At 41.3% G+C, this 24,184-nt stretch overlaps 1 protein-coding gene across 4 annotated transcripts in view; it reads left to right on the top strand.

Annotated features, from left to right (window-relative positions):
• Positions 1-24,184, top strand: part of PTPRG (protein tyrosine phosphatase receptor type G) — a 761,444-nt gene that overhangs the window by 526,068 nt on the left and 211,192 nt on the right. The gene's annotated exons all lie outside the window — the stretch shown is intronic.

The following is a 24,184-nucleotide window of genomic DNA, read 5'->3' as shown; positions in this document are numbered from 1 at the left end:
TTCTGATTTTATTGCTACTTGACTGGTGCACAGATTGAAGAACACATTTATCATCTAAGTTACTTCATTGCTGAAGTGTTTTGAACAGGTTCCTACAGCATATTAAGAGACTGATGTAAAAAAAAAAAAGTGGTTTTTCTTTGGAGCAACTTTAAATTTGACATTACTTACAAGTAGGTTAATAAATTGCATTGGTCATTTGTCTAAAGAGACCTCATTCCCACCCCATCCCCCTGCCAGAAATCCCCATGGTAACTAAAATTTCTATTGGGACCATTTCCAAGTTAGGACATTTTCATTAAATGAAGTCCCTAGTGTGGGTTTTGGCACACAGTAGACATTTGGTAAATGCCAAATAAAATATGTATCTGTATCCAGCCATCGCTGTTTCTATGGGATGGAGACCCTGTGGTATACGTGTCTTCTCTGCACAAACAGAAGTCTATTCTGGGCACTGTGCTGTCGGCAGTTCACTTGGGTTCTGTCTGGACCCCTTCTGCATCTAAACCGTGATTGTTTTGCCTTAGGCAATAGTGAGGTCACTTGAACTTCCATTCTTAGACAGTTTCCACTTTCATAGTTACCTCTTATTTTCTGTTATTGTCCTCTTAGCACACTGTTTTTCATGTTGCTGGACCTCTGCTCCTGCAGCCCTGCCATCAAACCTACCCCTGCCTCCCTCCCCGTCATGCCCACCCATGTCCAGTCCAACCAGGTTTACTTTATAGGTCATCCTTTTTATAGAAAATAAATTTTAAAAATGTTTTTATGAGTACTGGAAGGTCTGTTTCACAGCTTGCTCTACCCAAAAGCCTTCTATTTTTCCAGCTCTAGAAACTCTTGTTAAATGTAAGCCCAATTAAAGTATTGGGCAGGAGAGGCACATTGGTGTACAAACCAGCAAAAGACCTCAGTGTGAAATCTAGGTTTTGGATTTTTAAAGTATTTCCAGGACACAAGTGTAGTTCACATACAAAGAAGTTTAATGTGTATTTCATCTGGTTAGTCCTCTAAATTTTGGCTTGCTGTCCTGTAAGCACAAAATAGAGGGCAGATAATATAAAATAGAATTTTTTTTTCTCTCTTTTTTTTTTTTTAAAGATAGCAGCTGTATTGAGCTGCTTTCTTTGTTTTCATTATAAGTCCACATATGCATTTATACATCAGAGTTCCCACGATGTCATGTAGTGGAAAAAAGACGGTATTGTTATTTTAATTTGGCAGTCTCGTTAGAACCTGTATTTTGAGATCTCTGTGTTTTGAATCTTTCTAATAAGAATGCTAAATTTGGGAGTTTGGTATTTCTCCCCCAAATAGAGAAATCTTGATGTATATTTCCAAATTGAAACCTGGCATCTTAACAGTTTGGTATTGAAGAGGTATTTATCATTGTTTCAGCAGTGATTCAATGCCAGGTATGGTATCAGTTGCTACATTAAATATATAAGATGAATATAGTCATCTCCTGCCCACTAGGAGGACCTCGCTGTCACAGTCCCATGTGATAATGGCTAGAAAGACATGAGTAGAGAAACTTTTCCACTTGTAAAAGGCTGTGGTCTGACCTGGTGCTCATAAACTCACGTGTTCATTTTCCAGAGTGATAGGATGTGAATGACCTACAAGTGCATGTCTAGGCAAGGCTAATTTCTGTGCAGTTGCTGTAGCTTTGATGCCAACTTACTCCGCGCACTAGAATAATTTTCTAACACTTTCCATTTTTCATTATCTTTGTTTCTTTTTTCTCCCGGGTCATGTGCCTATTACGCTGGGTTGTTTTGGCTCTCTGACTGCCTTTGCTGTGATTAGATATGATGAGGTTCTTAAGTTTCCAAAACACCAAAGCAAACACATACCTAGCAGACACATGGTCGACCAGGGAACCGTATATTGGCTGAGAGGATAGGTTGCCTGCAGGTGGTCCTGTTGTGGCGCATGGGCATGATTATGGATGCTACATAATGTTTACAATTATTTTCTTCAGTTAAATATGGAAGATTTTACATAAAATTTCCTGATGATGTTGCAGTAATCAAGATCTGAGTAGTGACTCTCTGTCTCCTTTGGAGGGGGTGTGAATTCCCATGGCAACACAGTCTCTAGGCGGTTTTCTTCATGACTTCCTGTCAACATGACCTTGAGATCATGACTCCAACCTGGACCCCAGTGACTTTGACTAGTGCCTGACATCTTTTGGTTACAGACAGAGTTGAAGGTCAGTCTCAGTGCTGAAATATAGTGAGCCAGGTTTCCCCTGAGTGCTTTGCGTGAACGCTAGTAAAGGAAGGGTCGCCTCCAGGTGTGGAAGAAAACAAATCATGGCGGCCCCACATGGTTTTACGCGTTTGGGCCCACACAGTGCTAGAAGGCGCATTCACTTCATAGCTACTCCTGACTGGAATATTTATTACAGCTTTCCAACATATGTTAGTAATGCATCTCAAGGAAGGAACACCTTTATTCTAGTTCACACCCCTTTGGACTAGCAGCCTTCTGGAAGATGGGGGTAAAGGAAAGGGAAAGTCTGATTTTCAAGGATTTTTAAAATAAAGAAGTTAAAACATGAAGTTGACGAGGGATGGAGATATTTGTTGTTAAACCACTAAAGAGAATAAATAAATGCTTGTTTAGCTAATTTATATTAGTACAAAGTTAATTATTTTCTGTTCGTTAAAATAGAATCTCCACTCTACTAGTTAGCCTGATTTGAGTTCCTGTAGAAATGTAAATGCCAAAAGTTATTAAAATGCTCTCTTAATATATTATTCTGATAACACTCTACTTGGGTTATCTGTTTGAAGAAGTAAGAAATGAAAACCTAGGTTTATAGGACAGTTGAAATGATAGTGGAATGATAAGGCAATTTGTTGAAGGATGCTTTGCTGTGAAAATAACTCAAAAAGATTTAAATAGCTTTGATTTAAGGTTGCAAATCTTTGTCGACTTAAGTTGGGATTACATCCTAATAAACCCGTCCTAAGTTTAAAATATCTGAAGTGGAAAATGCATTTAATACACCCAAGTTATCGAACGTCATAGCTTAGCCCAGCCTCCCTTAAACGTGCTCGGAACACCTGTATTAGCCTGCAGTTGGGCACAATTATCTAACACAAAGCCTATTATTTTAACAAAAAGTCTAACACAACGTGAAGTTTTGACTGTCTCATGGAATTTACTGAATACTCTACTGAAAGGGAAAAACAGAATGGTTGGGTACAGAATGGTTGTACGAGTATTGGTTGTTTACCCTTGTGATCCAGTGGCTGACTGGGAGCTTCGGCTCACTGCCCTGCCCAGCGTCAGGAGAGAGTATCTCACCATATCACTAGCCCAGGAAAAGATCAAAATCTGAAGTAATGTGTGTCACTTTCACACCATCATAAAGTCAAAAAAGTCATAAGTTAGGGACCATCTGTATAGAGCAGAGAGTACTCAATCCTCAGATTGACCTTTACCTTTAACTTGACCTAAATTTTTTTCTTTTAATATATTTTGGGGTATAGTTGATTTACAATGTTGTGTTTCAGGTGTACAGCAAAGTGAATCAGTTATACATTTGCATATATCCACTCTTTTTTTTTTTTTTTAGGTTCTTTTCCCATATAAGCCATTGCAGAGTGTTGAGAAGAGTTCCCTATGCTATACATAGTGTGTATATGTCAATCCCAATCTCCCAATTTATCCCTACCCCCTTACCCCTGGTAACCATAAATTTGTTTTCTACATCTGTGACTCTACTTCTGTTTTGTAAATAAGTCAATTTGTACAAACAATAGATGCTGGAGAGGGTGTGGGGAAAAGGGAACCCTCCTGCACTGTTGGTGGGAATGTAAATTGGTACAACCACTATGGAGACCAGTATGGAGGTTCCCTCAAAAACTAAAAATAGAACTACCATTTGACCTATATATATATATTTTTTTATTTTATTTTATTTTATTTTATTTTTTGTGGTATGCGGGCCTTCCTCTGCTGCGGCCTCTCCCGCCGCGGAGCACAGGCTCCGGACGCGCTGGCCCAGCGGCCACGGCCCACGGGCCCAGCCGCTCCGCGGCACGCGGGACCCTCCCACACCGGGGCGCGAACCCGGCTCCCCTGCATCGGCAGGTGGACGCGCAACCACTGCGCCACCAGGGAGGCCCCTGACCTATATTTTTTTAGATCAAGAATCTTCTGTGATCGCCCTTGGAATTGGGTTCTAATTTTGGTTTTTCTTTCTTCCAATCTGTTTCTTCATCATTCCTCTTGGAACATGTCCCTCCATTTTCCCACCAGCATCGAAATGTCTTCGAACTGTGCACCCTTATTAATGGCGTTCAGTCTGATGCTCATAGAAGTTTAGGATCCCCAAACTGTTTATAATTTTGATTACTGTGGTTTTATAGGTTTGATTTTTGTGGTTTGTTTTTTTTTGTTTTTTTTTTTTGAGGAAGCACGTGATTATCTTTGAACATGTTATGGGGAGGAAACTTCAGGTGTTTCACTACCCAGTTGCCACTGTTATTTGAATGCCAGAAATTTTATTTTTATTGATTTCCTGATTCCATTGGACTTTAGAATTATAAATGCATGATTCTTTAAGAGCATCTATAGTTAGAAACTTTTCTCGTGTGGTTTTCTTTCCAGCTTTCTTGTTAGACCCTTTTGGGTTTAATCACTTCTGAATCTTTGCATCAGACACAAAGATAAAATTTTTATCACGTCTGCATCCAGAGGCCCAGTCAACAGCATATTTCTTGTACATTTAAGAAATAAATAAATTGATTTTTAGGTTGTCTTAAAGTATTTCTTTTTGACAACCTATCTTCACCAACTCCATTAAGGCTTCTTCATTTAATGTTAGCAGTTCTGCTTCTTCTGGGAGGATTGAGCCCCTTTGCACAAGTATTTGCTTTTTTCCTATTTAAATTTCTACCCACTATCTGACTGCTGTCGTTTGGTTTTCTCTAATGTCTGTCACTCAGTCATTTGGGCCTTCTTCACTTCTGCCCTTCCTTCATTGTTGAAAGCAAACTTCAAAACTCAAATGTTTCAAAAGTTGCTAAAGCATTCTTTATATCATGTTGGTGGTACCAACTGCTTAATTATTTTTCTCCATCTGGAGAGGCTTAGTAATTAAATGAAATGGCAGCACCTGGGATTATTTATAGATGTTGAGAAGGCAGGAGGAGCTCTTGATGACTCACTCAGGGCTGGCAAGGATGCCATTTTCTCCACTTCCCTGGATCTCACCTGCCCTCTCCCCACCAAAGGGAGATGTGATTTGTCCTTCCTTTAACCCCCTGTTTCTCTTAGCATTCCATCTTGCATTCAAGCTGTTATTTTACTTGCTTTCTTCAGCCTCTGTACTGTGAGATCATTGAGGACTAGGAGTACTCACTTACTCATCACCAGCATCTCTTGCAAGTGACTTCCACTGTGGCTTGATTGTACAATTACTTAGCTGAATTCACTGGAAACATATTTAGGCCCTAGAGTCTTGATTGGAAAGGAACAAGCTGATAACATGGTAGCTAAGGAGTATTAGAAACAGGCACTAGGGAGTGTAGGACCTGAGAATACTAGAATACAAACTCTTGGAGGTGGAGGTCCATGTCTTGTTCCTCTTCTCCCTGTATCCCACCATCCACCTTTCCCTAGCCCTCACATCAATGTCTTGACCTCAGTTGTTGTTCAGGATATATGTACTGAGTAGGACTAAGTTACAGGAAACCTTTCAGGATCCCACCACAAGATTAATGATTTGGGCTTTGGAAAAGGATATGTCTAGGTGGCTGTGTAAGCTTCAGCTAAGAAAGGTGGTGGTTGTACAGAAGTATAAGGCTTTTGAGATGGTGAAGGACATTGAATATGAAGTTTCTCAGACTCCTGATCCATTGAGGACGGGGCTTTGCCCAGGGGTTCCATTGGGTCTAACATGCTTTTAAAGGGCTGTATCTCTGCTTATGCCTATAGGTGGGAAAAAGCATCAGGGCTTGAAACTTCTTAAAGGTGTAGTGCATTCAGAGGCCTTAAAGGAGTGTGTTAGTGCCAAGAATATCTGGCTATATCTATGTCTGAGAATGTTTTTATAAAGTTTCCCACCAAAATGGTTTCATCTCAGTAGACTGTGGGTAGAGAAGCTTTTTTGGATTATTTTGCTATTTTTCGTTGTAACTTGCCTCTGTCTTTTTCTTGAGCATTTCCTTCCTAGGGTTAGTTTCTATATATTTCAGTGCATCTGTATTTATGTTTTTATGCTTTTTCTTGCTCTTGCTGTGTCCTTGCTTATGCTAACTCATTTGCTCATTCTGCAATATGTTAAGCACCTTCTTTGTGCCATTATTCATGAACATTGCAAATGTATCCTTAGAACTGTAGCCTGCCCTCAAAGTAGTTAGAGAACTATAAGTTTTGAAAAGAGTTGGCCTTTGAATTCTTTCTTTAATAGTAGCATCATTTGGGGACTTCCCTGGTGACGCAGTGGTTAAGAATCCACCTGCCAATGCAGGGGACATGGGTTCGAGCCCTGGTCCTGGAAGATCCCACATGCCGTGGAACAACTAAGCCCGTGCGTCACAACTACTGAGCCTGTGCTCTAGAGCCCACGAGCCACAGCTGCTGAGCCTGCGTGCCACAGCTACTGAAGCCTGTGAGCCGAGAGCCCGTGCTCCTCAACAAGAGAAGCCACTGCAATGAGAAGCCTGCGCACCACAACAAAGAATAGCCCCCGCTCTCTGCAACTAGAGAAAGCCCGCGCGCAGCAACGAAGACCCAACACGGCCAAAAATAAATAAATAAGATAAATAAATTTTTTTTAAAATAGCATCATTTTGTCATTGGGAGATAGGGGAGGACAGATCAAGTCAGGTAAATAAAATATCAAGAGTATAAGAATTATATCTTTATAGATCTGTATAATTTCAAAATGATAAATATTTCATTTTAAGCGTATGAATTTCCTATTTATGAGTTTTAAAACTGGACTCTCCTCCATTTTTCTTTTTTCTCCCATTTTTCTACAAAGCAAAACACCACTCTTAAAGTATAAATCATCGTTTTTATTTATGGTGACCTAAAGTCATCTTTTCGTTTTTTAAACCAGCCTGAGGAATCTTTTCCCTTAATGAAGAACACATTTTCTATCAAGGCTGGAGATAGTTCTCTTTTTCTTTTTAACTCCTGAATCGTCCTGTTGGCAACAAGGGCCTCTACTCCATAGAATAAAGGGGGGAGGGAAGGAAAGGTTCGGAGAGAGAGAAAGAAGAAGGAGGAGGAGGAAGGGATGAAAGGAAGGAGGGAGAGTGGGAGGAAAGAAAAAAGAAAAGAAATAGTATTTATACCCACTACCAAACACCCACAGAAGAAAAAAAAAAAACAAGAACCGTTTCTGAGTCGGAGACTATGTGAGTTTGTGTTGGGGAGTCGTGATTGGTTTTTACAACTTCCTTCTTAGACTGCTTTTTGGGATGATTGAAGTAAACTAATATGATTCTTAATTTATTCCTTTCCAGTTGCTGCTGTTTGAATATCATCCTTCTCACATTTTCCACATCCTGGTTTTATCTAGTTATAAGTTCAATTCTTTCACTACATTACCTAGAAGTGTAATTTCAGAATGTTTTGGGCTGATTAAGAAGACTGTTTTTATACACACACAAAAATTAAAACATATATGTTCCAATTAAACTATTTTAACAGCTAATTGATTTCATAGGACTTACCACGAAGTGAAGGCCAGAGTCATCTTTAATGTTCGTGTGCAATTTTAGAACAGATTTGTGGATGTACGACATTGAATTTATAGCCTATCAGGTGTTTTCAGTACATCTCCTGTCTGCAAATGGCCTGTAATTCAAATTTCCTCTTAGTGGGCATTACAGAGGACTATAATTGGCGAAGCATTACATAATTAAGAGACTTTGAAAAAGACCATGTGAAAATCTTCTTTAATTAAATCACTGTACTTCAAGGACAGTTACCAAGTACTTTGCCTTTGTACATCACTAAATGATAGTTTAGAATCTGTCATTTATTTTAGAATTTAGTTGTTTGGGCCATTAGTTCTAATATAAGTCTTTGAATCTGATTGTCATAGTCTCAGATAAAATACTAGGAACTCTATAGTGATCCCATTAAAATGACAGAAGTGAGACTGGCTGTCTGAGAGTTAAGTGGTTGACCGTGGTCCCATAGCTCCTTGAAATCTACTAAACCAAGAATTCTAGTTTTGCGACTCCCAATCCAGTTGTCTCATTTTTCTTAGCTTTGGTCTTCCAGAAGTATAATCTAGTAGATGCCTCAGTTAATTAGCTCTCTTGGGAGAATGCTACACACAAAGCACTTTGCATCCCAAGGTCAGAAGCTAGTGACAACTCTCCTCTCCTTCTTTTCCTTTAGATAAACTAGTTGCAAAGATGCTTCTAAATAGAATACAAACAGTACTAATAAAAGTTACCATTTTTTGCATGTAAAATGCTAAAATGAAGCGCCCACATTAAACATTATCTTCTTTAATCTTCACTGGGACCCCCCTCAAGGTATCATTATGTCCATTTTACAAATGCACAAGGTGAGGCGTGGAACTTTTTTCAATATAAATTACCCAATATCACATCAGCCAATAAATGTTCGAGCAAGTATTTCAACAGCAGTAGGATACCTCCAGGGTCTGTGCTCTTAGTGGAAAACTGAATCAGAAAAATTGGCTCTTCTGTTGGAGAGGGTAGAGAAAGAAGTATGTATCATTGGTTCCAGTTATTATCATGTGTTATATATGTGCTTCAGGACCGCTCTTAATTTTGCTGGTACCCAAACAGTTATTTTCTGGCAACTAAAAATTGTGTTCTTATTCTTTTTGCCCGTAATTAAAACCTTTTATCCTATTCTGAATTCCCTTAGACTCTGTGCCTGTGATTATTTTATAGATTTGATGACAGCGTTTTTTCTTCTGCTTCCTCCCTTTTATAAAAAAGCTATAAAGAGTATGGAATGAATGGTGTGGTTAGATGAGGACTCTGTGAGTGAACAGGGTTAAGATTTAAACAGTCATTTATTAACTTTTTTAATGGCAGTGGTTCTTATGGGGAGGAGTGCAGGGGATTTTGCCCCCAGAGGCCAAGAGGCCATGTCTGGAGATACTTTGGGTTGTCACACTGGGCTAGAGGTGCTACTGGCATCTAGTGTATAGAGACTAGGGATGCTGTTCAAAATTCTACAATGCTCAAGACAGCCCTCCACAACACAAAATTATCTGGCCCAAAAAGGCAGTGCTGACGTTGAGAAACCCTGCTTGGTTTGAGCACCCCGGAAGGTTTTGATCTCAGTAGATGTGGGCTGTGAGGGCTGTTTGGGTTATCCTGCTAGCTGATGGCCACAGGAATAACTAAATTATCCCATACCTGAGAATTCCCCTAGTCCCCTAGTCTCTGGCCAACCAAGGTTTAGTCAACTGGATTCTCAGATAAGGCATAAAGACTTATATGCGAAAATATTTAAATCAACCCGTTTCTAGGTATTTCTGCTTCACCTTGGCGGCCCCCTTAAATTAAAGGGCCCATGGGGATATTGGTTCCCAGACGCTGCAATGATTTTTGAAACAAGCACCATTTTAATAGAACACTCAATTAGACCTAGAAAAGTAAACAAAGGTAAGAGCATGTGCATCTGCCTTTGAACTAGAAATCAGTGGGAGCTGGTTTGAAAAACTCAGAGATCAAGGAAACTCCCTGGTGGAGGCTGTAGGAGAATCTGCCTCTGCAAATCACAGCACTGTCTCGTTCCCATGGTGTTGTAGAAGTATTTTCCCAGGGTAGAATTTTAAAGCTGTTAATGCTGGTTTTGTTTTAGAGGCTTGTTATGGCTTCCCTCTCAAAAGCTTTTTATTCCTTGGCCATCTAGGCATTGTCCCAGAGGAATGCTGAACTGTCTTGAGCTGGATGAATCCGTATGTTACTCACCTGTGGTGCTGATACATCGAGTTGCCCGAATGAGAAGCTTGCAATTCTCTTTTGTATTCAGGGTTTACATTAAAACTACCGCTTGTTTTCTTTGTCTGTAGCATCTTAATATATATGGTACGTGTGTACTTGTCTGAAGCCCAGAGCTTTTTTTCTCAATGTGTTCTGGATGATGCCTGCCCATCTTGAGTGTACCTTTGACCCGTACTCCCAAAGCACATATCCTGTACACCACAGGCATTAAATTTAAAGACAGACTGGTCTGCACAGATCTTTCGTATTTGGTGGAGATCCATTCAATTACTCTTACATGATGTGATGACAAACCAGGAAGAAACTTAATTTAATTTATGTGAGACTTTTCCTGATTTCTCCTGTATCCACCTCTTCCTGTTAACACCTCGACCTTGTTAACACTGTTTGGTCAACTCTGGTATTTTTCAGGAATGCACTCCTGCAGTTTGTGAACGAGACACAGATTACTGGGAGAACTTCTGCAATACTTTAACCCTCCTACCTTTTACTTGCAAAAAGTAAGCGCCCAAATGTGGTACAGTAAAAGGCACAGTATTGGGGGTGTACGTTATTTTTTTTTTCTTTTTATCGGAGGGTAGCTGATTTACAATGTTGTGTTAGTTTCAGGTGTACAGCAAAGTGAATCTGTTATACATATACATGTATCCACTCTTTTTTAGATTCTTTTCCCATATAGTCCATTGCAGAGTATTGGGTAGAGTTCCCTGTGCTATACAGTAGGTCCTTATTTGGTTATCTATTTTATATATAGTAGTGTGGATATGTCAATCCCCGTCTCCCAATTTATCCCGCCCCCCCACCTCCGGTAACCATGAGCTTGTTTTCTACATCTGTAACTCTACTACTGTTTTGTAGAGAAGTTCATTTGTACCCTTTTTTTAGATTCCACGTATAAGCGATATCATGTGATACTTGTCTTTCTCTGTGTGACTTACTTCACTCGGTATGACAATCTCTGGGTCCATCCATGTCACTGCAAATGGCATTATTTCGTTCTTTTTTATGGCTGAGTAATATTCCCATTATTTCTTTATTAGGACTGCCTAGCTGTCTTTTGAGAAAAATAGTAGCTTTGAATCCCCCTGTTTTGGGTTTTGTGCGAGTCATAAAACATACCTATGGATTGACTTCTCTGGACAGGTTTATACAGCAGATTCTGTTTTTCTTAGCCCTTTGCATTCTCTGAACATGTATTAAGTTATGTGTTTATGTGTGTGCAAATTCCTAGATAGCTGTATATAAAATCATAAGTAGAGCTAATTAATTTAGATCTTGCTTATTTGGTATTCGGTTTGTCCAAAGTTGAGGTAAGCTGGGATTACCTAATTAAGGAAGCATTAATTAGGCACAACAGTACTCTAGATAGCATTGAAGTGAGAGGGACTGCTTAATCTCTGTGTATCAACTGGGTATTATCGACCAGTTTTATGTAGTATTCATTTGATATCAATCTTTTGGTTCTAACAGAGAATTCTTACATATATATGTGTTTGGAGAGGGGTGCTCCTAAAATCACACCAGTGTGAACCACATATAATGAAATGAAAATCTCTGTCTCTGAAATGATACCCAGTTTGGACTCTTAGATAATTCACTTTCTGGGACTTCTTGATCTGTAATCCTGTGGTCTTACTCAACTTTCTGCAGTGTTTTCCCCACAGCTTGGCGTCCTTGAGCACCATTCTAATGAGGTTTCAGTGAATTATTTCTATTTTTAGGCACTCTCCAATGGTGGCTGCCAGGCACTAGTTCTGTTTTTGTTTTTGTTTTTTTAACTGAACTGATTATAAGGTTTAGTGCCAGATGTCTCAGAAATGCAAGCAGCTAACTAACACAAAGCCAATTCCTAGATCATTCAGGAAAGGAAATGAATGTTTAGGACCACGTCCGAACTTGTTGACCTGGCTACCCTCTTTTTTTTTTTTTTTTTTTTAATGGCAATCACTCTATAGCTTTGGTTCCTCTCTATTTTGTATTGTACAGGTAAAAGATGTCCTTATCCCACTAAAACAGTTCAGACAGGTAAAATCCCAAGTCTTCTAAAAAGAGATTTCCAATTTCCAATTCTCTATGAATATAAACAATAATTTTAAAAAAACAATAGGTGATAGTTGTGGATCCTGGTCAAGTGGCTGTCTGCCAAGCATTCTACATACATCATCTCATGCAATGTTCCTAACAATCCTCTGAGAAGGAGATTCTGATTCCAGAACTTTCCTTCGATGCTTAGATTCCCTTTGATTGTGAAATCAACGTCTAGGAAAGACGTTGGTAAAGGTTGGAATTTTTTTTTTTTTTTTTTTTTGCGGTACGCGGGCCTCTCACTGTTGTGGCCTCTCCCGTTGCGGAGCACAGGCTCCGGACGCGCAGGCTCAGCGGCCATGGCTCACGGGCCCAGCCGCTCCTCGGCATGTGGGATCTTCCCGGACCGGGGCACGAACCCGTGTCCCCCGCATCGGCAGGCGGACTCTCAACCACTGCACCACCAGGGAAGCCCCAAGGGCTGGAATTTTGGAGTGAAAAGTTCTGCGCTAAAGTTCGGATTTGCCACTCACTGGCCTATGTGTTTGGACAAATCTGTTTCTTCCCCCTCTGACTCAAATTGCTTTGTCTGTAAAGTGGAGATATTGATATCTGATTGGTTTGTTGTGAACTTCAAATGAAATCATGTCTAGGCAAGTGCTATGGACCAGAATATGAACCACTCCAAAATTTGTGATATTTTAGCAAATAGAAGTAAGAATTTGGATGATGTTGATAATTAGGAACAACTGGAATTCACATGCTAAAATAATAGGGAATATTTTGAACGATTACTTCCCTGTATCTTAAAACCTGGCCCAGAATAGATACATTAAAATAATCATATTGCTTTGGGTACATCAAGTATATTCATCTTCCCAGTCTCCTTGCATTTTGGTGGAGGGTGCTTCAGCTCTCTGATTGCCTTGGCTGGGAGACAAGGTTCTGAAGTTTAAGTGTTGTTCCTGGTGCTATAACTCAGTAATTCAGGAGGAGATAACCAAATTCAGATTTCCTCAAGGAGCATCTACACATCTCTCTTACTACTTTAAAGAGGAGCTAAGGTAATTAGTTGTAACACCTTGGATGGTGAAATAGTTATTTAATTGGAGCAGCCAGTCAGCTGGGAGAGAAACAAGTAACACATTGACACGGGGACCAGATGCCTGTGCATGGTGGGGAGGCCCCATCAGCTCTTCCCCCAAGTGATTGTTTAATTCCTAGTAATGAATTCCAGTCCAGGGTCAAAGTTTTAAACCAGGCAGCCTTTATGTGGCTTTATTCGTGCTGGAAGTGTATCCTCTTGTATGAGGTCTCTTATTAGTGTCTGCTTGGTTAGAGGCACTGCCAGCAATAATGATGTGATCGTTAGAGATTTTTAAATACTATGGCATGTGAATGATTGCGCTGGCCATTCATTTCACCTGACCCCATGTTCAATGCGGGCCGAAGGTTGAGTTGTGAGTGGGAGATGCTTACCTCTTCTGCATTTTGGCAAATGTGACTCTGTGTCCCCACCTTGTCTAAAGGGATGTGGTCAGCCCATACACATGCCCCTCCCTCCCTCCTTCTCTCTTGTGGTCATTCCATTGCATTCTTTGTTCATTCCCTTTGCAAAGCTGCAGTCAACATGGTGTCCCATGTCCAGTAGGCAGCGTGGTGTCCAGAGAATTGAATAGAGCATGGACCCTGTCATCAAGGAGGTGACTACACACACACAAACACACACACACACCCACGTAGGCTCTTGAAGACAAGAACCTTTGCTTGTTTGGTGTTACGTTCTCAGTGCTTACCACAGAGGTATTGGATGCAAGCAAGAGCCATTACTTAAAGGGTCTGCCTGATGAAAGAGACTCTACATCTCACGTATTTAAGTCCCATTTCTGCCCATTAGTAGTTGTAAACTTCAGTCAAATTCACTTCACTTTTCTGTTTCTTAGTTTTCTCATCTGGCAAATGGAGAAAATAATGAGAGACCTGCCTTGGAGGGTCGTTGTGAGGTCTGTATTAGTGAATACAGGTGAAACGAACGTGTGCGTGGCGCATAGTAGGTCCTCACTAAATGTGAGCTCTCATTATAATCTAAGCAATAGCAGGTATCGTCATGTATGCAGTGACAAAAAGTAGTCACCAAGAGCAACAGTTATGCGGAAGGAAGAGTGGAGAACGTGCATCGTGTGAGAGAGGAAAGGCGTTCTCCCCTGAGTTGGGGTCGTGACACGTTACCTGTGATATGTTTTTCCTCTTCCTCTCTAAACTTGGTGCTTGGCAAGAGCAAAGAACAGTTGTCCTCCACAGTGGCTGCACAGTGGGATCACTGAGCAAGCTTTAAATCGTCCTGGTGCTGGGTCCCACTCCCAGGATTTAGATGTCATTGGTCTGGGAGGTGGCCTTTCTCCTTGCCCTTGCTCATGTGATTCTTAGGTGCAGTGCACAGCCAGTGACTGGCTTTCGGGGCTCCCTTGGGTTCCCTGGATTGTCGTTCACCCCACACCCCCATCCCTGTTTAGGCAGCTGATGATTCATCTGGGCCTTACTTGGTGGTGTTCTCTACTGCTGACGCCCCAATGACCCTCCCTCCCTCCAGTTCTTAGGGTGACACCCGTCCCACTTGGATTCTGTTCTCAGTTTGTAGTGAACGGTTTCAAGAAGTGCCATTGTCTGTGGGTGACTCCACCTTGTCTTATTACCCAAGACGATGATTTTCTTATAGGTGTAGGGGAGCCTTGTCATCTCTCCCACCTCCTCGTTTGAGCCAGAAGAAACTCAGGCGTAAGATGTGTTAGTCATGGGCAGATTGAAGAAGGAGACCGGGCCGGAGGCTCCCATGAGTCTACATGCTTCTCCCCGTGGAGAGGTTGAACGGGAAGAGCGAGGCCAACCTGACTCATTAACCCAGTCGCAAGGGGTGGACTGGGGTCTTGTCTTGGCCGTCAGGGCTGCTTGATGCTGGGGGCCGGAAGCCCGGGCGTCCCCTCTGGCCAGGGTGTGGCTGGAGGGACTGGGAAGACAGCTGGGGGGGGTGGGTGGGAAGGGCTGAGCTGGCTTTTCCTTGAGTGACCCAGTATTTAGGGGAACCTCCCTGACTTGGGGAGGGGCTCGTGGAGGGGAGCTGGGAGAAGGGAAGTAGAGGGGATAGAGGGAGCTTCTCCGCAAGCACTTCTGAATCAGTTGGTGTTGGTGCAGATCCCTATTTCTGGTGAGCCCGGGAGGGAATATGGGAGAGGGGAGAGTTAGCATGTGTCTCCCCTCTTCGTCGCCCTGCTCCTTCTATTACTGATCACATTAGGGAGGAAAGTTTTACGTGTCTCTGGCCAGTCCGTACCCATTATCTCCTTTGATGTCTCAAACTTGTGCAGTAGGAACTTCTATCACTAACTGACAGATGAGGAGACCAAGGAACAGACATACTGGATGATTTGCCCAAAGTCACATCACTAGAAAATGGTAGGATTGGAACCCATTCTTCTTTACCCTGGAGGCTCTTCCTGTCTTCCAACCTCAATTTTATGCTGCTACTCTCATTCTGGAAACACCATCCGCCTGCTTTTTCTTCCCAGGAGTGTGGACCAGCATCCTCAAAGAGTTTGTGCTCAGCCCTTGGGGTAGGTGCCCTGGTGACCGTACTCGGGACATAAGGCAGTGAGAACTTTAAGCAAAAGCCTTTTGGGGGAAACTTGTATTTTGGAGCTACTTCTCCTTCCAGCAGCTCTCTCAACATTTGGATGATGCTAAGGTGGTGAGAGCTATGTGTTTTCCACTACCTGCCTCTAAAGCATGTGATTTTGATGGACTGCCTGTGGAACCTCGCTTCGAGCTCGACATTGGATTTTTATGCTTGTTGCCGTGCAGCTCCCTGAGTCTGGTTGCTTCAGTACGAGCTTGTGGATGTTCTCTGCTAGGTTGTTCCAGGCACTGGCAGCACCTTCTAGAGATCTCAGGAGCCGAGCCAGGCCCCTCTGCCCCGCACCCATCACCAGCGCGACGTCCCCACTGAGGCCATCTATAGCGCTGATTTTGAGAACTCACTCATGCACTGGGCCGAGAAAGAAGGCTGTTTGTCTTGAAGGCTGTTTGTCTTGAAGGCTGTTTGTCTTGTGAGACTGGGATGGCTCAGGGCGTTCTCCGTTGGCTGGTGGACCCCTCGGCTACTACGGAAACTTTTCGGAAGGCCAGAAGCAGTTCTGCTCACATCTGTCTGTGTTCTCTGCCAAGAGGCTTTTTTTTTTTTTTTTTGACATTCCTAGCTCAGAAAAGCTGTGACCCGCTGCAAAGGAGCACTTCTATCCACAGGGCTGCCTTTGCACCACAGGATGAAAATCCACCTTCAGTGTGTTTATCGCCAGAAGAGCCCCCAACGTAATCATCTTCCCCTCTCCAGCTTTATAAATGATGAAATGTCGCACAACGTTTTTCTGTCGGGCAAATGTGTAAAAGCAGCCCGGATCCCCGGCAAAGTACCGTGCCTTCAATTACATCCTTGTTATAAAAGCTTCATTTAAAAATTATTTGGCGATAAAGCAAAGTGAGAGCAGTGTTTACCATCACAAGTTGTTAAGCCGACGGTCTTGGTGTCAGCGGGAACTCTGTTAGGCAGTGATGCTATCAGGTCTCGAGAATGTCAGAGCTGCATCCCCTGTGTGGCCTGCAGTGAGGCAAAGGAAGATTGCGTCAAAGGAGATTTTTGCGACTTGGTTTGGGTGTCACCTAACTGGCGACTTCCAAGGCTCTTGTGGATACAAAAGGCAATATTGGGACATTACACCAATACAGTGGATTATGTACTATCCTGTGTTCTCAGTGGAAGAAGAGTGTTACTATCTAGACCTTTGCAGCTTATGAATATAGAATAAGCTGACCTCTTTCAGTGTTCATTCACCAAATATCCCTTGTAGCCCAGTGTGTGCCGGGTGCTCTTCTGGGTTCTGGGGCTGCCTTGGTTAGGAGATACCCATGCGGCCTTGGTTAGGAGATACCCATGCGGCCTTGGTCCCTGTGGATATCACAGTCTGTTAGGGGAATAGATATTAATCATATAAATGTGCCCTGGATTCAGGGTTAAACTTGTGTTAAGCTCAGTAAAGGAAAGAGACATTCAGTGCTTTGAGAGCATATCACGGGGTCCAGGCCCAGTTTGGGAGTCAGGAGAGGCTACGTGAAGAAAACATGATTGCACAGAATCTCACGAGGTCAAGAAGCTCTGAGCTCCAAGGGAGTAGACTGTGCCATGGCCCTAAGGCAGGAGAACAGAATGTCCATGGACCTGAAAGGAAGCCACTAGGGGTGGAGCTGGACCCCAGAGATCCTTGAAGGCCATCAACTCTGGACTTTTATGCAGGGGAGCTGTTGAGAAACTGGCTTCAGGAAGGCTGTGGTTGAGATCCAAGCTAGAGAGAAACCAGGGAGGGTCACTGTCATCCGTTTGTCATAAAGAGATGGGGATAGCTGGGACCTGGGGAGAAATGATCTCTTTCTACTACCAAGATTGTAGGAATTTTCTGTTCTTATGTAGGAGGAAGAAAATTAGTTTCAGGCTGTGGGAGGCTCCCTTTGAAGCAACGTGGTGACAAATGAAAATAACACTTCTGGGTAGAAAAGCAGGTCAGAGGGGTTTATAAATGCTGCTCACCATCAGGTTTGTAGCAATATCCTCATTGTCGTTTTGATGCCAGCAATTTTTTTCTACGCTCACTTTTCGCTGATTTTCGAGTTGGACGTTTTCTCCTGTTGTGTTTATTTCTTTACTTGTCTTTTGTGCATTGTGCGAGTGTCTTGAATGGGCCTTCTGTCTTCGTCTGGTTCCATTTTAAATTTGGAGAGCTGGACAGGGGTGTGATTACGATGATCAGCTCATGAGTGCATTTTGCTGTGCATTATCTGTGCAAATACAAGCTGACTGCTTTCCATTGTGAAAGTTAATTTTGCAGCCATATTGTTAAAACCCGTAAACCCATAGATCGAACTTCATGGGGATTTCATTAGTGTGCTTCTGCAAATAGTCTTTGGATGTCTAATATGTAAAAATTACAGTTGTCATAGAGTATCATATTATCTCTCCACCCTCAGTTTAACGGCAGATTGATGACCAGGCTGAAGCTTGATTATAATTATCAGAATAAAAGAACAAATTAGGTAGATGGTCCCAAGCTACAGTAGCGTTGGGACCATCCACCTAATGTAATACCAATCACATTTTATACTCTGTTACAGTTCCAAAAACCTTCTATTTAGGTTTCATTTATAGCACAGAAGGATTTTTAAACGTACACAGTTTACCAGCTCATCTTCAAAACACAAAGCAGGGACTTCCCTGGTGGCGCAGTGGTTAAGAATCCGCCTGCCAATGCGGGGGACACGGGTTCGAGCCCTGGTCCGGGAGGATCCCACATGCCGTGGAGCAACTAAGCCCGTGTGCCACAACTGTTGAGCCTGCGCTCTAGAGCCTGCAAGCCACAACTACTGAAGCCCGTGTGCCGCAACTACTGAGCCCATGTACCACAACTGCTGAAGCCTGCACGCCCTAGAGCCCGTGCTCCTCAACAAGAGAAGCCACCGCAATGAGAAGCCCGCGCACCGCAACGAAGAGTAGCCCCGGCTCCCCGCAACTAGAGAAAGTCCGCGTGCAGTAACAAAGACCCAACGCAGCCAAAAATAAATAAATTTTTTAAAAAAACAAAAAAAACCCCACGAAGCAAAGAGCCCTCCATCTTAAAAGTGAAATGGTGGGGCCAAGCACGTGCTGTCAGAAACACCAAGAAGCCCCCAGCCAGCTGTTACTATTATGGTGCATTTAAGCAGAGGGCGAACTCAGATTCTCTTTGTAACTGGTTGCCTTGTTCCACTTAGTCCTATAAAGGAGATACTGGTTGTAAAACCTAATGGTGTGAAAAAGAGCTGGTAAAAAGGATGGTCTTCCCAGTTCCTATAGCTCTTGCTCATGTAATCTTCCAGCTGAGAAGTGAGAATATGACTCCTATTAAATGCAGTTCTGTTCTGCCAAAGGCAATATTGCTCCAAACCTGGGACTGCTCCAGCAGATGACACCTAAATAAACCCCACAGCAGCACCTAGTGTTCTTTAAAGGACTTCTGGCCTGAGCATCTCCACAAAACTACACGAGCACTCATGAGTAATGGTGCGTTTTTGACATGCTCTTGTCACGGGTCTGTGAATACGAATTAGAGGGCCACACGTCTTTAGGGGCAAAAGAGGACGCCCTCCACATCCCTTTTCCAAATTAAAAATACCATAGCAGAGTAGGATCGAACTTTTTTTTTAATTGTAATTTATTTTTTTATTGAAATATAGTTGATTTACAATGTTGTGCAATCCCTGCTGTACAGCAGAGTGACTCAGTTATACACAGATAGACGTTCTTTTTTTTCTATTCTTTTCCGTTATGGTTTACACAGGGTAGGACCTTGTTGTTTATCCATCCTGTATATACTAGTTTACATCTGCTAATCCCAAACTCCCAGTCCTTCCCTTAAAAACAAATTTCTAGATGGTATCCCGTGTAGGGAATAAATTGCACTCAGTTTTTGGTACCATCTGTATCTAGAATGCTCAGAAAATAGAATTTCCAAGAACACCAACAGTTCAATAATTAACTTCACTGTATTTTGGGTATTAAATAATAATGAACATAATATTACATTATATATTTAATAAATATGGACTAATGTATCTCAAAACCAGAAATTTGTTTTCCTAAAGGCTCTCTTCTATGCAATTTCTATTCTACTGTAGTCTTTCTATTTTGAAACTTGGGTTAAATCAAATTTATGCTTTTTTTTAAATTATTTTTTTTTGCGGTACGCGGGCCTCTCACTGTTGTGGCCTCTCCCGTTGTGGAGCACAGGCTCCGGACGCGCAGGCTCAGTGGCCATGGCTTACGGGCCCAGCCGCTCCGCGGCATGTGGGATCTTCCCGGACCAGGGCACGAGCCCGCGTCCCCTGCATCGGCAGGCAGACTCTCAACCACTGCGCCACCAGGGAAGCCACGTAATTTATGCATTTTTAATACAAAGAAATGATGTTGATTTTCCTGTTCGGTCCTCTTTAAATTTTTCTATTATTTTGTAAGGTACACGAGGTGTATTATTTTTTTAGAAATATTTTAGTGGGAGGACAAGCATGGCCAAACATTATTATCTCATGAAGAACTCTCTAGAAGAGGAGGCATTTGGGATTCTCAAAAGCACTTTCAGTAAAAAAAATTTTTAATGCACAGTATAACGCTAGGAAATTAACTTCAGTCATGAAAGTAAGCAATGAATATCTCAGAATAATAGTTACTGTCTTCATACCTTCCCAGGTTTGAGTGGTCACTATTTGGAGATTTATTAATCCTAATTGGAGATTATCTTCATTATGGGTACTAAGCTTTTGAGAGATTACATGACTAATTGGTAAAAGAACTAGAACAAATATTTTAATATCAATTTACCTTTCTACGGGACATGACAATTTATCATGTGCCTTTACTTATATTGTTTCGTCCTTAAGTTGGTAAATAAGGCATTGTGGATTTCCTCACACCCTTCATCCTGGCCCCAGGTTTGCTTCTGGTCAGTTTTCTTACCAGGTTTGGGGAAAGAAAGATAAGAGGTTAAGTGACTTGCCCGAGTTCACAGAGCTAGAACTAGCACCCAGACCTTTAGCTATTATGCCTGTGTTCTTTACTGCTTTCTAGGACAGCTGATGTTTCTATAGCTGTTGGCCTTCTCCCATGGATGGATAGGTTACGTGACAATTCTGGAAGGCATGCTAGGTATCTTTGTATATACTCTCAGGAAGATAGCAGTCTTTGGTAGTTCCTAACCTTCCATGCTTATAGCTCATTACTAACAGATGGTAGAACTGAATTGGATGCATGAACTTAAAGGGTTGCAGCCACAGAATGTATTCTGACTTTAGGGAATGGAGAATTAAAATATAAGATGTCTTAGAAACAACAGTGCATATCTCAGTGTCAGTGGACAAACAAATTCTGAGATGATAAATTTTTATGCAAGTGTAGGATTTAGAGTTGCTTGAGACAGGAAGTGCCTCTGATGGCCACCAGCCTACAAATAAGAGCTGTGTCTTCCGATTTACTCACAAAATTCCGACAGTTAGGAATTCGCACCATTGGTGCTAGAATTGGGGCCCTTGTCTGGGATTTGACTATATAAGGAGGATTTGCTTGAACTTGTGACTCAGAGTACTAAGTGCTATAATTCAAAGTTGGATTAGTCTAGGATTTTCTGCTTTTACCACAAATTCTGATATAAAAAAACCCTCAGTGTGGAATCTGGTTTTTTAATTCCTCATCACCTATCACTAAATACACTAGTCTTTCAAAATGGTCTGTTAGGCCTGAAATTTAATCCTAAAAAAATAACTCAAATGTCAGGAAAGTTTTGGACACAAAGGTGTGGATTACACTATTATTTATGATAGTGAAAATTGGTGGAACAAACCCAACTGCCCAACATTTTGGAAATGATCAAGTAAATTAGGCCCATCCTGAAGTTGGAATATTGTATAGCCATTAAAAGTTATGCTGTATGGGGACTTCTAATGACCTAAGTCACATTATTACTTAATACCACTGTTGATAAAATGTTAATACCGTAAGTGAACGAGGCCATTAAGAATAGCAAACACGTAATGGTACCTGTTACCGGGAGCGCATCTAAGCAATTTACATATATCGCGTCACTTTGAAGGTAAATATTCATAGTACCTGTGAAGGAAATACTTTTGGTAACTTCATTTTTAGATAAGAAAACTAGAGTGCAGATGTTAGGTCACACACCTAGTAAGTGGAGGAGTTGGAGATTCAACCCTTGAACTCAGCCATTGCTACTGTTCTGCCCGGTGTAATGTTCCTAACAAATGATCTCATCGTGCTGCAAAATATGTTCATGTGTGCGTGGAAAATTTGGAAGGGCCTGTGACCCAATTTCCAGCACTGATGACCTGTGTGGTGGGAGTTCGGGTGGCTTAATCCTGTTCTAGTCTTTTCTGTATCTTATAAAGAACATGTGGTATTTCTGTTATTAGAACACAATGCAGTTTTAAATAAGTGAATAAATAGGAGGCTTCTTTATTTCCCAGAATCTCCTTGCCGCTGAGTGAAAACCCACCTCTGCACTGTCATATCTGTGCCTTCCAGTTTCTGGGCAGTCAGACCACCGTGGCCAGGCTTCCTCTACCATGATGTGGCATCACGTCAGTCAGAGAATGGGTCGGGCCACACACCAAATTTGCCTGGATATTTTTCTGCTTTCCAATCATAAGCAAAAGTCCAAGAGGCACATGGGAATGTCTGACCTGAATTCTGGATCCCTTGGTTCCCATCTCATAATTTTTTAGTTGATTTAGCTAAAGGTGTGGACATTTTAGACATGGAAAAAATACTAGTAAAGACTCTGTGGAAAAAATAATCGGAGGCATTTTCAAATGGTGCACTGTCTCCATTGAGCAATGGACAGATAGGTTGTTTATGCTCTTTCAAATTCAGCCCGGTTTTTTTTTTGTTTTCTGTTTTGCTGGTGAAAGGTAGAACCAGGGTTCTTTTTGTTTTTTCTCTACCTCTCTGCTAAACCATATTTAAATGTTTGCCTCTATAAACTAATTTGCGATGATAAAGTAGCGCCCCAAATGCTAAAGGAATCTGTTAAAAGGCATTTGAAAGAGTCCCTTTCTTTTAAAAATACATATGAAAATATTTACCAAGAAAATGTGATTGAGGATTTACTTCAACATAATTGGAAGAGGGTAAGGATATAGATGAAAGAAGATTGATCATAAAGCTGAGTTGATGGATACACAGGAGCTCATTAGACTACTGTTTCTACTTTTGTTTCTGTTGAAAAATTATCATCACAAAAAAATGAAGCAGAGACTTCACTGCTGTCTCAGCGATTCCATTACATAGTGAAACGCAACAAATTTAGTTTGAAAGGGAAGTTTTCAGGGAAGTCACATAGAACTTTAGTCTGTAATATGCCAAAACAAGCAATTGAAATGCGACAAATTCTGACAGTCAATCACATTGTTTGCATACAAGGCTCCACCATGCCAAAGAATAATTTGACTTTTTTTTTTGAATTTTATCTTATTTTTTTATACAGCAGGTTCTTATCACTTACCCATTTTATACATATTAGTGTATATATGTCAATCCCAGTCTCTCAATTGACTGTTTTTTTCAATTCAACTAATCTTATGATAATAGTATTAATGGACATAGATATGTTTAAGTTGTGCTTTTGAGCTGTAAGGCTTTTACAAACTCTTACCACTATTTTACCCTTGGACTTTTGTGAAATATCTGAAATGTTCCCCTTTTTTAAGATTTTTTTTTTTTAATTTTTATTTTATATTGGAGTATAGTTGTTTAACAGTGTTGTAGTAGTTTCAGGTGCACAGCAAAGTGATTCGATTATACATATGCATGTATATATGTTCACTTTGATTTCAGACTCTCCACCTCCACGCCATCCTTCATGCTCCTTCGATACTAGTAGCACTTTTCCCTTATCATTATCCTCGTCTAGAACTGGGCGGTGGATCTCTAACTACCTGTGAATAAAACCCAGTTGTTTTAGTCTGGCCCAGACCTACCCCTGCAGATTGATTTCTTCTACTACCAACCATTTCCTAGAAAAGGAACCACACAGGCAAAAGAGAATGGGCTATTTAAAACCTCCTGATACTTGTTTCCGAACAGTCTTATGAAATAGTTGTGTCAAGTTATACCCCCACCAAGTGTGTAACAGTGCCCATGTCACCATCCACACCGAAGAAAGAGTGGGCATTATTATTTTTCAAAATCTCTCCTGATACAGTAGGCCAAAAAAAGTCTCTCTTCTTCTTAAAGTTATCACTGAAGATGGACGTTTTTCAAATTTTCATTGACATTCATTTTTTTTTTCCATTTAAAAATGTATTTGTTTATATCTTTCCCTATTTTATTATTATCCTGTTCTCTAGTAATAATTTACAGCAGGATAAAAGTTCATCTTTTGTTCTCAAATGTAGATTTTCTGAGAGGGTCCTGTTATCTGACCCGTTTTGCACTCTCAGTACCTGGTCTTATGCCTAGTTCAGGGTAGGTACTTAAATATCTGTTTTCACTTGTTAACACCTTTATTTTAGAATTGAAAAGGATAGAATGGGGTCCATTTTGAGTA

This window comes from Physeter macrocephalus, chromosome 18 (genome assembly GCF_002837175.3).
Source record: "Physeter macrocephalus isolate SW-GA chromosome 18, ASM283717v5, whole genome shotgun sequence".
Lineage (NCBI taxonomy): Eukaryota > Metazoa > Chordata > Mammalia > Artiodactyla > Physeteridae > Physeter > Physeter macrocephalus.
Note: the sequence above shows the minus strand (reverse complement) of the source record. Positions and strands in the feature narration are given on the sequence as shown.